The sequence below is a fragment of the Triticum dicoccoides genome, chromosome 1A (assembly GCF_002162155.2).
Source record: "Triticum dicoccoides isolate Atlit2015 ecotype Zavitan chromosome 1A, WEW_v2.0, whole genome shotgun sequence".
Lineage (NCBI taxonomy): Eukaryota > Viridiplantae > Streptophyta > Magnoliopsida > Poales > Poaceae > Triticum > Triticum dicoccoides.
The window spans coordinates 194053941-194068044 of NC_041380.1; positions in this window are offsets into that span (position 1 = coordinate 194053941).

Consider the following 14104-nt stretch of genomic DNA (forward strand, 5'->3'; position numbering starts at 1 on the left):
CGACCAGATCGTCGATTCCACTGCGGAATGCGACCTGTTATGCTTCTTGGATGCCTTCTCTGGGTATCACCAGATCAAGATAGCGGTAGAAGACGTCGAGAAGACAGCCTTCTTAACCCCGTGTGGGGTGTACTGCTACACATGCATGCCATTCGGGCTGCGTAACGCATGGGCGACCTTCCAGCGGCTGATGCACATCACCTTGGGCCCGCAGCTCGGGAAGAATGTTGAAGCTTACGTCGATGACATTGTGGTAAAGTCTCGGGAGGCCAGGACCTTGATACAAGACTTGGAGGAAACCTTCGTGAGCCTCAACGCAGTGAACCTACGGCTCAACCCGGAGAAGTGTGTGTTCGGAGTCCCCTCGGGCAAGCTCTTGGGTTTCCTCGTGTCCCACCGAGGCATCAAGGCTAACCCGGAGAAGGTCAAGGCGGTGGAATACATGAGCCCGCCAAAGACCCTCAGAGAAATGCAGAAGCTCACGGGGCGCGTGACCGCGCTAGGGCGCTTCATCTCCAAGTTGGGGGAACGAGCACTGCCCTTCTTCCAGCTAATGAAGAAAAAGGGGCCCTTCGAGTGGACTGAAGAGGCCGACAAGGCGTTCCAGGATCTCAAGAGATACCTGACCAGCCCACCGGTCATGGTGGCTCCGCGGCCTCAAGAGCCCCTGGTGCTTTACCTCGCCGCCACTCCCTACTCCGCCAGCGCAGTCTTGGTGGCTGTCAGAGAGGAGCGCCGAACAGGGACAAGGCAGAACAGGGACAAGGAAGGCCTACAGAAACTGCCACCGCGGCTGAGGAGGATCAGCCGCCGCAGAGGAGCGCACCGGAGGCGGAAGAGGCCCCTCTTCCAGATGGCCAGTCTCAGGAGGCCTCATTACCTCAAGAGGCGCCATGGTCTCCGAAGGGAGCCACCAGCACTGACGCACTCCACCTCATCGAGCACCCAATGTACTTCGTCAGCACGGTGTTGCGGGATGCAAGGGCACGGTACCCCATGCCTCAGAAACTCCTCCTCGCGCTACTGATGGCCTCGCGCAAGCTGCGGCATTATTTTTAGGGTCATCCCATCAAGGTCGTCTCGTCATACCCCCTGGAGAGAGTGCTCAGGAGCCCTAATTCAGCTGGAAGGGTTGCTGAGTGGAACATAGAACTGCAAGCGTTTCAGCTCGAATTCAGCACGACCAGAGTCATCAAGGGAGCAGCGTTGGCGGATTTTGTGGCAGAATGGACGGAGGCGCCAGGCCTCAAGGCCGACGAGGATCGGTCCCTGTCCCCGGGAAGTGAGGCGCCAGAAGGCTGGGTCATGTACTTCGATAGGGCGTTCTCCAGGCATGGCGCTGGGGCTGGGGCGGTGCTTATATCGCCCACTCAGGACAAGCTCTATTACGCCGTGCAACTCTGTTTCCAGCAAGGTGAAAAGGTCTCCAACAACAAAGCGGAGTATGAAGGTTTAATAGCGGGCTTGAAGGCCGCGGCTGCCCTGGGGGTGAAACGCCTCACCATCAAGGGCGATTCGCAGCTCCTTGTCAATTTCTCCAACAAGGTGTACGAGCCGAAGGATGAGCACATGGAAGCCTACCTAGCGGAGGTCCGCAGGATGGAGAAGCAGTTCTGGGGGTTGGAGTTGCAGCATGTGCCCCATGGCACCAATCAGGAGGCCGACGACAACGCCAAACGGGCGTCCAGGCGGTTACCTTAGGAGCCTGGCGTTTTCGAGGAACGGCTCTTCAAGCCGTCAGCCCTGCCGTTATTATCGAACACGACTCAGCCCCGGGAGGAGCTCCCCCAGCCACCTGCCTCAGGGGCTCCGGCCTGTGGCCCGGCCTCAGGAGCACGCCTGCTCCTGACCATGGAACCTAAGGAGGGATGTTGGATCGCGGAGCTCTGGAGTTACCTAACGCAAGGGACCCTGCCGGAGAAGGAGGAGGAAGCGGAACGAGTGGCACGCCAGGCCACGGCATATTGCATCAAGGATGGAGAGCTCTATCGGAAGCGGCCAAACGATGTATCCCTGTGCTGCATCTCCAGGGAGCAAAGGAAGGAGCTGCTGGAAGATATACACGGCGGAGACTGTGGACATCATTCATCATCGCGGACCCTCGTTGGCAAGGCGTTCCGCAGTGGGTTTTATTGGCCCACCGCGCTCAATGACGCCGTCGAACTAGTGAAAGCTTGTGAGGCCTGCCAGTTCCACGCCAAGCAGATCCATCAGCCGGCAGGAGGCTTGCAGACTATACCCCTTTCGTGGCCATTCGCAGTCTGGGGGCTGGACATCTTGGGCCCGTTTCCTTGGGCGCCCGAGGGCTACCGCTACCTCTACGTCGCCGTGGACAAGTTCACCAAGTGGGCTGAAGCAGAGGCTGTCCGCACCATTCCCGCGGGTTCCGCGGTCAAGTTCATCAAGGGCATCGTGAGCCGGTTCGGGGTGCCGAATCGCATCATCACGGACAATGGTTCGCAGTTCACCAGTAACCTCTTCAAAACATATTGTGCTAACCTTGGAACGCAGATATGCTACGCTTCGGTGGCGCACCCCCGAAGCAACGGCCAGGCTGAACGAGCCAACGCGGAGGTCCTGAGGGGCCTCAAGACCAGGACGTTCAAGAAGAAGCTGGAGGCCTGCGGCAGAGGTTGGTACGACGAGCTTCAGTCCGTGTTGTGGTCCATCCGCACAACCGCGACCAAGCCGACTGGAGAGACCCCGTTCTTCCTGGTCTACGGAGCCCAAGCGGTCCTCCCTCACGAGGTCAGACATCGCTCCGCGCGGGTCCTGGCGTTCGACGAGGCGCAGCAGGACGCCATGCGGGGGATGGACCTCGTGCTGGGGGAGGAACGTCGCCGAGAAGCCGCGCTACGAGCGGCGAGGTACCAACAAGCACTGCGGCGATATCACTGCCGCAACATCCTCCCCAGAACTCTCGAGGTAGGAGACCTCGTGCTCAGGCGGGTTCTCTCCAAGGAGGGGCTGCACAAGCTCTCTCCCATGTGGGAGGGCCTGTTCAAAGTTGTTCATGTTTCCAGGCCTGGCTCCGCGTGCTTGGAGACTCAGGAGGGGGTGCCAGTCCAGAATGCATGGAACATCCAGCACCTCCGGAGGTTCTACCCCTAAAAAGGCCCAGAGCCTGTGAAGCTATCGCGTTTTGGAAAAGGCCCAGAGCATGTGAAGAAGGCGAACGCCTGTGAAGCTATCGCGTTTTGGAAAAGGCCCAGAGCCTGTGAAGAAGGCGAACGCCTGTGAAGCTATCGCGTTTTGGGAAAGGCCCAGAGCCTGTGAAGAAGGCGAACGCTTGTGAAGCTATCGCGTTTTGGAAAAGGCCCAGAGCCTGTGAAGAAGGCAAACGCCTGTGAAGCTATCGCGTTTTGGAAAAGGCCCAGAGCCTGTGAAGAAGGCGAACGCCTGTGAAGCTATCGCGTTTTGGAAAAGGCCCGGAGCCTGTGAAGAAGGCCAATGCCTGTGAAGCTCGCCGCCCGTGACACTCTCACGTAATAATGAGTTGGGGCTGTACACGCCCCGGAGTCTCAGGAGCGCCGGCCTCAGGCCCTGGGGCTCCCTCCCACGCCCAGTGGCAGCACTTAGCTCCGCGCTGGTGAGAAGACGTTGAAGACTAGATTAGGTGCCGGACGCGGCTTTTCATTTGCTTTCCGCAGTTGGCTTGTTCCTTCTCATTCGAAGTTTTATTGAAGTTGTTGCCGTCTTTGGCTTGTGATTCTTCGACTTTTCACTCTCCTGCCTTGATTTCTCTTGTGCAAGGCCTCGCGAGGGGGGCAGCTGAGCGCCCTCGCGAGTGTTCCTATCCTAGTCATTCAAAGAGTTCGCGACCTGGGCCCATTACAGGAGCACCCCTCCAGTCCATGCCCCACGGGAACCGCGACACAAACAAAGGGCCTGGGTCGGTCGCCCCCCACGGCCGGGGACGGGAACTATCCACGCTCGGGCATGTAGCCGGAAGGTACGATAACGAAAGCAAAACGATGATTAACAACAATAACCCAAACACGCCCCCGCGGGGCTCCACACTACTGTCTTTGTTATACAGGAAAAAGGAAAAGAAAGAACAAATCTGGTGCAGCTCGCCTCACACCGGCCCGCAGGGAAGGCCCGAGCTGCCTCTGGAGCTCAGGCGGACTCCCTCTCGCGCTTCACCAGGGCGCGACGGCGGGCGGACACGTTGCCACCGCCCAAGCAGATACGACGGCGTGGAGGATGACCGCGGCCACCGCTAGAAGGGTCGCCGCCCGAAGAAGAACCGGAGAAGCTTGAGGAACCCTGAGCGCCGCCAGCCGCGCGAGCACTGCCCTCTCCATCATCGCCGGAGCTGGGTTCCCAGCCGCGGTCGTCACCCTCGGGGCAACACCCTGCGCGGCGACCATCTTCCCCAAACACCCTCACGTAGAGGGTGGCATCGCCGTCAAACTTGAAGTGCAGGGTGCACCGACGGCTCAGGCCACGCGCGCGGGCAAACGTCTGCCAACCGCGGGCCAGGGACAGGCTCCCGGCCGCGGAGAGCTCAAGTGAGACCCATGAGGCCCGGCTGCAGCAGTCGTCGGCCTGGAGCCAGAGGCCGCCCGGGGCGCCAGCCGGGAGCTCGCCAAGGAGGAAGCGAGGAAGTGGAAGCCGGGTGCTAGTCGGCTCCGCCGACCACACGACGAACTCCGACAGCACTTCAGCAGCGCGAAAGCGCGGCCTAGGGGGACGCGCAGCCGGAGCGTGCCCCCCGGCCGCAGCAATCCGCCCGTCGCTGTGCTGAAGATCGCCTCCACGGCCGCGGGGAGCCACCGTGGTGGCCACAGGATGTTTGCGAGGGCGCCCTCGGCCGCGCTTGGGCGGGGGAGAGGCGGGCTCAACCTGGCGAGCCTTCCCCTTCTCTGCGGCCGACAACCTCCTCGACGGGGCCATGAAGAAAAAGGAGAAGCAAGGGGGGATGAACCGAAAGGGCGCGCACCAGTCCGTGCTTATAGCTGGCGATGGCCAACCAACGGCCCCCACGATCGCAGGTAATTATGACCCACTTTTCATGCAGGGACTTGTCCAATCCATGCAGTTGCCGAGGCGCCATGGGGGAGTGGAGACGCCCACGTCCCATCAACCGCCACGCGGCGCCCAAGGCTGCAGGCTGTTAGGGCCCGCGGCGCTTCGCTCTTGCCCTTCCGCCTCCCTGCACGGCCAAGCCCGGGCGCGCCTTGGGCCCGGGGGCTACTGTCGGCGTTCTGGGAATGGGGGTCTCCAAACTTGCCTGCCTGCGGCCTGCGGCGTGGCTCAAAGGAGGGCCCAGCGCGGCCCATCTTCACCAACACAAATCGAAGACCCTCGCGAGGGGCCAAGCCTCTCGGGGCGGACGATGCGGAGCTTCCTCAGGCACGGCCTCGTCATGCTGGGTCACGAGGAGGCGGAGAGATCAAGGCGGGGTACCTCACGAGGAGCCCGTGACGCAAGCCATGACGACCGAGGGCGCCAGGCGAGTGCCAGCCCGCGCAGTGTCCTCCTTTCCTCTTTGGTGCAAAGGGGGCAAGCGCAACCGCGGAGTACCGAGGTATCAGGCAAAGGTTGCCATTTCGGTGCAACGAGACCAAGACTAGGAGGACTACGAGATGGAGGTCACCGTGGAGCCCAAGACGACGTCATCACCAGAGCTTTGCGTAGGCAAAGACTACTTTTGTCAGGGTAGCTAGTACTAGCTGTCCCCCTTCAAATTAGCCCGTCATTGTTGGCTCCCTTCCCGCTCGATATTTGGGAAGAGGACTAGGGCCTCTATAAATAGGATCAGCCACCCGCTAGAGAAAGAAAGAGAGAGAAAGGTGACTGAGCTCCTCCCAGCAGTTCATCGCCCCAGCCAAGAACAGACCCTCGTGAGGCTGTTCTTCCTTATATTGTTCATCATCGTCAGCCCAAGAGGCAATCCACCACACCATACACTGGAGTAGGGTATTACACCACAACGGTGGCCAGAACCAGTATAAACCCTGTGTCTCTTGTGTTGTTCTTGCCATAGTTTAGATCCTTGCAAGGCGGAGGGGTGCAGGTAGGCAGGAGGCGAAATCTTCGCGTGCACCCCAGTGTTCGAACCTTAAGGGTCTGCCGGAATCCGAAATCCGACAAATTGTCCCATGGGTATCATGTGTGTAGCACTTCTCTCCCTCTAATCAATCAAAGGCCCATTCCCTACCTCAAATTTGCAGAACCAAACATGCTACGAGAGTTGGCCTAAATTACCCCTTGTTGCCACCCCAAAGTGAGCGAGCGCACCATTTCGAACATGCCCTCAATCCCATGATCCCAAAATCTTCAAAAAGAAAAAAAACCATGACCAAAACAAACTCTGTCCATTCCGAGAGCCCATCATTTCATGCGTCGCCGGCCCTGCTGTCCCGCATACAGTTGAGGCCATCGACCCACGTGCTTCACGAGCCACCGACCAAGCGCCGCCCTAGACGACTCGAGTGATCGGCCAGCCCCGCGCCCTAGACGACTCGAGTGATCGGCCGGCACCGTTGGGGCCTCCCGTGGCCCGCTCTCCACCACAGATCCAATGTTGGTCGAGGTTCCTATCCGTCGCCGCTCCAGGATCCCCCAGCAGCCACGCGCATGCTCTGTGACAAGCAAGGATCTGTGTCGCCGAATCCCCCCTAAAAAAGAAGGTTGTGTCGCCGAATGCTTCACTCACTGTCGGCTCGCTTGAAAGAAGCTGGCGAGAGGATGGAGTTGAGGAGTTGGAGGCCGTGGAGGGCTAACGAAACAGGCCCTTAGCATTGCGATGTCATTCAAACTACATGTTCTACTCAGCATTTCAACTGGCTTAGCTATTGCAAAAGAGCAAAGGGCCTCACTTTGTTATCTTGCAATAGGGCCCAACCAAGTCTTGGTCGCTCATTATAGAACCAGCATTTTTATGTGCCCGTGCGTTAGATGAAATCATTATTTGAGGAGTACTTGTTGCAAAGATCACTCCAACTCTTCAGGAGTTTTCCTTTTTTTCGTAGATTCGTTTATTCAAAACGTTTTATCTCTCAAACCATGCGTTCAAATCACGAACCGCTTTCACCGTTGGATTTATCGCGTCGAGATCTTCAAAACTAGATCCCATGTTGATAGGTTTTGACGAACTATTTTTCATGAAAAAACCGAACATAAAAAACCAAACGAAAAAACCGAACCGGGAGCACGGGTTTTTTCCCTTTCTGAAAGAGGCATGCCCGTGCATCTCACGAAATCACAACTGTGCCTCTCGCGGAAGCAAAACTGTGACTCTCGCGAAAGAAAAAAAAACGTGTTTTTTTCCGTTTTCGAGGAGGCACGCCCGTGACTCTCGCGAAAGCACAACTGTGCCTCTCGCGAAAGCAAAACCTTGACTCGCGAAAAAAAACAGAAAGCGTGTTTTTTCGTTTTCGAGAGACACGGCCGTGACTCTCACAAAAGCAGAACCGTGCCTCTCGCGGAAGCAAAACCGTGACTCTCGCGAAAGAAAAAAAAATAGAAAACACATTTTTTTCGTTTTCGAGAGGCAGGCCGTGACTCTCGCTAAAGCGCAACCGTGTCTCTCGCGGAAGCAAAACCATGACTCTCGTGAAAGGAAAAAACAGAAAACACGTTTTTTTCGTTTCTGAGAAGCATGGCTGTGACTCTCGTGAAAGGAAAAAAACAAAAAACACGTTTTTTTCATTTTCGAGAGGCATGAGTGTAACTCTCGCGAAAGCACACCCGTGACTCTCGCGGAAGGAAAAAAAAGAAAACACGTTTTTTTTTCGTTTTTGAGAGGCACGGTCGTGACTCTCGCGAAAGCAAAATCGTGCCCTCGCGGGAGCAAAACCGCGACTCTCGCGAAAGGGAAAAACACATTTTTTCCAAAAAGCTAAGAAAATCGGTAGAAAACCAAAATGTCGAAAAAACCCGTTTAAAAAGCTGAAAACGCGTGCGAAAAATAAAAATAAAAAATTCAGAAGAAGTGTCCAGAGCGCGACACATGGCGAATGGCTGAGAGCGCGCCAAGTGTCGTTGATCATTGCGAGGCTCCCGAAAAAGCTCGTTAACTAGTTGCTCTCGTGTGTTGAAAGGGCGGCACTTCCCGCATGGTGACTTTTGGAATGCAACGCCTCGATAAGCCTTCACTACATGGCCCAGATCCTGAGTATCGGCGAAGGCAGGAGCATACACATCATCTCGGATCATTAGATCCCATCTACATATCTGGCCTTGCTTCAACCAATGTCTCCTATTCTGGTACTTTGAATGAGGAGTCCGTATGGTCCTTCTTTGTGGACGAACTGGCCAATGTGGTCATTCAGATTCAGATTAGCGGACATGGGCATCAGGGTTTTGCGTTGGCCATTGACCAAATTTGGCAATTATTCGGTGCGTTCTTGTTTACAATCTTGCTCGTTCAAAGATGTTATTGTCCACTCGAAGCAGCAACGGACAAGGTCAATCATCGAACTAGATGTTGGATGAGAAGCAGCGGAAGAATCTCTGGACGATCAAAGCTCCAAATAAAGTGAAGATCGTGCTCTGGCGATATGCTCGTTTTTTTCGCAAATACGCAAAGCTTGCGTATCATTCATTAAAAGGAAGGATATTGGAGTTACATGAGGGGGGGGGGGGCTAGGATACTACGTACACAAGGTAGGCGAAGATCCTAGTGCGAGCATGATGGAAAAATGGGTTTGCTCAGCCCCAATCGCTCTTAGGTGGCTACGGTGTGATGGTGGCGAGGCCATTGGCCCCCGCCTTGGCCCAGGAGCTTGCTTCCTCCTTGATGTTGTAGAGAAGTTGAGAGGCGGAGGGGGTGATGCCGTCGAAGACGCAGGAGTTACGGTGTTTCCAAATGAGCCATGCAACGAGGAGTATGAGCGAGGCGATTGTCGTGGTTCTAACTCTGACAGTGATGTAGGGGGGTATGTATGGAGAGGCTAGATCTCAACTATTGGGAAGTTGTAAACACACCAAGATGTACGAGTTCAGGCCCTTCGCGGAGGAAGTAACAGCCCTACGTCTCGGTGCCCAGAGGCGGTCGACTGGATTACTGGCGTGTGAATAACAGGGGTGCGAACCCTTCATACTGAGGAGGGGGGTGGCTTATATAGAGTTCGCCGGCCCCCTCCTGCCCTCAGTAATGCAGGGTTTAAGGTTCATTTAAGGTTGGGCATTACTGGTAACGCCCCTAATAAAGTGCTATAATGGTCATAAAGACTACTTGATAGCCGACCGTTCACCTGCGGAGTGACTTTAGGTCTCCTGGCGGTCGAGTGGTTGGCTTCATGGTCGAGTGATAGCTTCTTGGTCGAGTGTCTTGAACCCGTCGAGTGGGATAACTCCTCAGTCGATTGAAAGGTGACTTCTTCTAGGGATGTCCTAGGGTAGGGCTTCTTGGACAGGTCCGTGCCCCTACCCTAGGTACATGGCTTCATCATTAGCCCCCGAATGGATCGAGGTTAGAGTGTGGAAAGAGTTGGAGATCTTTCCGACTGGTTCTTTGGGCTACGTGAGTGCCTCGTTTTGGGTCAATCATCACGGATGACGTTGCCAACCTTTTTCAGTCGCCTTGATCCATTCCAGGTCTTTCGTCGAGTGAATTTCTTTATTTATGGTATACCGAGCGTCGGCGCGGGCGGGGTCTTCAGTTTTGACAAGTTGTTCTGCAGCCCGCGGATGTCGTGGGATTTCGGGTTTTGGGAAGCGCGCGGGACGGGAGCGGCCGCAGTAATCGGAAGCGATAAAGCGGAAGATCCTCGATTCCCGCGTCGCCTTTTTCGCCACATACTGCGCGCGCGTCCGCTGCGGGATTTGGCTGGATAGTTTGGGCCTACCAGTCAGCCACTCGGGAGCGTCCCCTTATAAATCGCCGGCTCGGGGTTTCCAAGCAGTGCGCTCTCTTCTCCTTCTTTCTTCTTCCTCTCTCCCTTCGCAAGTCCTTCCGCCACCTCCGTTCTCGCCCCGGCGCAGCAGGCTCGCTCGAGACTTTGCCGGCGACGATGGTGAAGGGCAAGACGCCTGCTCTGGAGCGCGCGAAGAAGGCGGCGGCGGCGGGGAAAGGGAAGAGGTCTGCTCGGGGCGGATCTTCCTCTAGGACCGCTCTGCCCAAAGGTTGGATCCAGGGCGACTGGATGCCGTCGGTGCTCCGGCAAGAGGATCTTGACGACATGGTCGAGGGGGGGGGGGTCATTCCCCACGAAGCTGCGCGTCTCCCGGGGGGAGAGATCGAACCTCAACCCCGCGATGGTGAGTGCGTGCTCCTAGCCACCCACATCGACCGCGGGTTTTCTCTGCCGCCCCATCCTTTTTTCCGGAGTTTCCTGAACTTCTTCGGAGCGCAACTCCACCACTTCACTCCCAACTCCATCGTATACCTTGCTGCTTTCATTTCCATGTGTGAGGCTTTCTTGGGTTATCGCCCCCATTGGGGACTCTTCAAGCACATCTTTACCTGCCGTTCTCAGTCGGTCAAGAAGGCCAAGTCGAGTGACGAGAGGACGCATGTGATCCAGCTGTGCGGGGGCCTGGCGATCCAGACGAGGGGAAAGAGTTGTTTTCCATCTATCACTTTCCCGGAGTCGGTCCGTGGTTGGCAGGCGACCTGGTTCTACTGTCAAGACCAGGCGACCCCAGGACAGTCGACTGGTCTCCCCCTTTCTCACTCAACCGAGCTGAAAAACCTGCTTCTCTGAAAGTGGCGCCGGAGGAAAGGGCCCAAGTCAAAGTGCTGGCCGGTCGAGTGGTTGAGCTTGTCCGTGAGGGCGTGACGGGCATGGATTTGCTGGAGGTCTTCCTCCGGAGGCGCATCCAACCGCTCCAGGCTCGTGACCACCCAATGTGGCTGTACTCGGGTCTTGACGACACCACTCGGATCCACCCGGAGGAGGTCACTGATGAGATGCTGGAGGGGTGGCTGTCGAGCATCACAGGAAACAAGGACAACCCCCGAGGAGCCAGGAGGGTAATTCCACTCGACAACTCGTATGACGTGGACCAGGTATGTCTCTATGCTCCTGACTGAGATCTTGTTTTTCTTCATTGGTCTTCTTTGAGTTGGTCGATTGACCTTTGTCTTGTCTGTTGTTTTTCAGGCGACTACTGAGATGTACTCGACGCCCAATGGGGCACAGGGGCCAACCGAGGAAGGGGAGGCGAGCGGAGGTGAGAGCGGGGACGATCAAGGCGAGTGGGAGTCCGACGGTGAAGGAGAGGGAGGCGACGATGTCGACTCCAGCGAAGAGGAGGAGGAGGAGGTTGAACCCCCCCGTCCGGAGGGGCGATCCAAGCTCACACACGATCCAGCGCGGGAGCGTGGTAGTGCGACTGCCCCTGCTGGGCAGTCGTCGAAACGCCCTCGGACCTCTTCTCCTACGCCGACTGGAAAGGCTCCCAAGCACCCGCGCGCAGCGCCGTCCAAGACGCCCAAGGCTCTGCCCAAGATGAATATGGCCGTCCCCACCATTTCTGGGTAATAATAAAACTTGATTTCCTTTGTCGACCGTGGACGGATTCTTGGTCGATCCATTGAGCCAACCGACTGACTTTCGAGGCTTGCAGTGCTGCTACTTCTGAGATCTCCGCCAAGGACGACGACCAAGAGATGGAGGATGCTGTTACCTCCAACCCTGGTACGATTACTGGCATTCCGCTTTGAGTCGACTAAACATTTATTGCAACCCTGGTCGATTGAACGTTTCCTTTGTAGCCCCTCCTCATGTTATCGGCCTCCCGGATGACGACGACAACGGTCCGTTGAGAGTGAGGAGGCACAAGAGGGCGTCGGCTGACAAGACCCCCCAATCCACTCCCGCGTCCGAGGCCGAGGCTCGGGATGGTGGTGACACCACTCGGGCTTCTGTGACCTTCGCCGTTCCTCTAGCGAGTGCGCGGCCCTCATCGTCGACTGCGGATCCGTCTTCGCTTTTTGCCGCATACCCCGTCCCTGAGGACCAAGCGGCTGCTGCAAAAGAGGCTATACGTCAGGCGGGGATCATGATGGAGCAAGTGAAGTTGGCTCGGGAGGCCAGCCAAGCAGCTTATGACGCGAGCTCGGCTCTTCAGAGCAACGCACAGGTCAGTCGACTCAACGTTTGGTCTGTTATGATATGCTGTTTGAAGAATCTCTTTTCCGAAGATCTTTGTATCTGTACACCCACTGGGTGTGTCTGCCAATTCTTGGACGAGTGGGGGCACGCTAAGTGCACCCACTGGGTGTAGTCCCTGAGACTACGGTGGACTGTGGGCAGTCGACTGTAGTCTTTATATTGTGTTGCTGTAGCTGTATTTCTTCATTCGGTCTGGTCAGGCCATGTCGAATGGGGCTGTATCCGGTCGACTGCGGGCAGTCGACTTCTTCTTTTTTTTGGTCGAACCAGTGGGGGCACGCTAAGTGCACCCACTGGGTGTAGTCCCCGAGACTACTGTCGAATGTTTTTGATTCGGCTGTGGTCTTAGAAACGTCGTCATTGTCTTGGACGTCTGTCGACTGATTTTTCTTTTACAGAAATCCTGCGAACTTGTAGCTCGCTATACTGAGTTGGAGAAGCAGAAGATTCAACTGAACCTTGATCTGGATCTGGCCAGAACAGAGCTGCAGAAGGTCAGAGACGGCGCCGCAGGTAAGACGACTTTGTCGACTGGTTAGTTTTTAGGCTTGAGTACCCTTCTGCTATTTCCGAGTCAATCATCATTTCTTTGCAGAAAAACTGAGCGAAGCTCTGGCGAAGAAGGATCAGGACTTGGCTGCTGCCCGTAAGGAGGCTGACGACAAGACCGCTCTGGCCGAACAGAAGCTGGCTTCGGTAGGCCAATTGGAAGAAGAGAATGCCAAGCTGAAGACCGCTCTGAATGAAGCCAACCGGGAGTGTACACGTTGGAAGAAGGAGAACCTCGCCCTGAGCGAGAAGGTGGAAGGCATCGTTCGCAGGAGGGATGACCTGGAGAGCTACTTGAGGAGCCTCGCCAAGAAGTTGTACATCAAGCTTGAAGGTGCACATCCAGTTCCGACTGTTTTTTTCTGTGTCGACTCAGTCTATGAAAATTGACTTATCCTTGGATCGTGTATGCAGAGCTTTGCCAGAACTTTGAAGAGGAGACTGGGTGGATCGAAACAGGTTTGGATCCAATCAACTCTCCCGTGAAAGATGAAGCTGCCATGAATCTGCTCTGACTGGAATCTCGCATTGACGGCGTCATGGACTACTTGGCTCGACTGAAGGTTGCCATGTCACGGATCGACCCGGCACTTTGGCCAGAGGCTACGCCCCAAAACGATCTCGAGTCTCTGATGACTCGACTTAACGGAATCCCTGACCGAGTGCAGGAGTGGAAGAAGTCTTCTGCTCGGTGTGGCGCTGATGTGGCTCTGTCCCTGGTCCGCGTCCATTGCAAGGAGGCGCGAGAAGAGAAGCTGGCCGCCATCCAAGTTACCAATACCAGGAAGCACAACTTTCAAGATTTCATGGAGACTTTCATTGCTGCTGCCACCCGTATTGCAGACGGGATCGACTTGGACGAGTTCGTCGCCCCTTCCAGTCCTCCACCTGAGGAGTGAAAAACTTTTAAGCTCCACTTTAAATTTGCCTCGGAATGCCGAGTGGATTTTGTAACCGTTAAACTCCGTCGAGCTGAGGGCTTGATTACTTTGGCCTGAGGTCTGGGACCTTTTAGGCTTTATTTGATCTTGATTTCTCGTTGAATATCTTCATGGTTTGATTCGTCGAGTGGATCTTGATCTTCACTCGGAATAACCTTGTATTTGCGGCGCAACTCCGAAGGGGAAGGTAGCGGTCGACTCGCGGATTGGGTTGTGTCTTGTACTTAGGCGAGCACTGGGCTGCAGCTAAGCCTCCGAGTGAGAGGTTTGCTCTCCACTCGGTAGGATTTTTAAACACTTAGGCAAGCGCTGGGCTGCAGCTAAGCCCCCGAGTGGGAGGTTTGCTCTCCACTCAGTAGGATTTTTAAACACTTAGGCGAGCGCTGGGCTGCAGCTAAGCCCCCGAGTGGGAGGTTTGCTCTCCACTCGGTAACACTTAGGCGAGTGCCTGACTGCAGCTAAGTCTCTAAGTGGGAGAACTTAGGCGAGTACTGGACTGCAGCTAAGCCCCCAAGTGGGAGGGTTGCTCTCCACTCGGTAGGA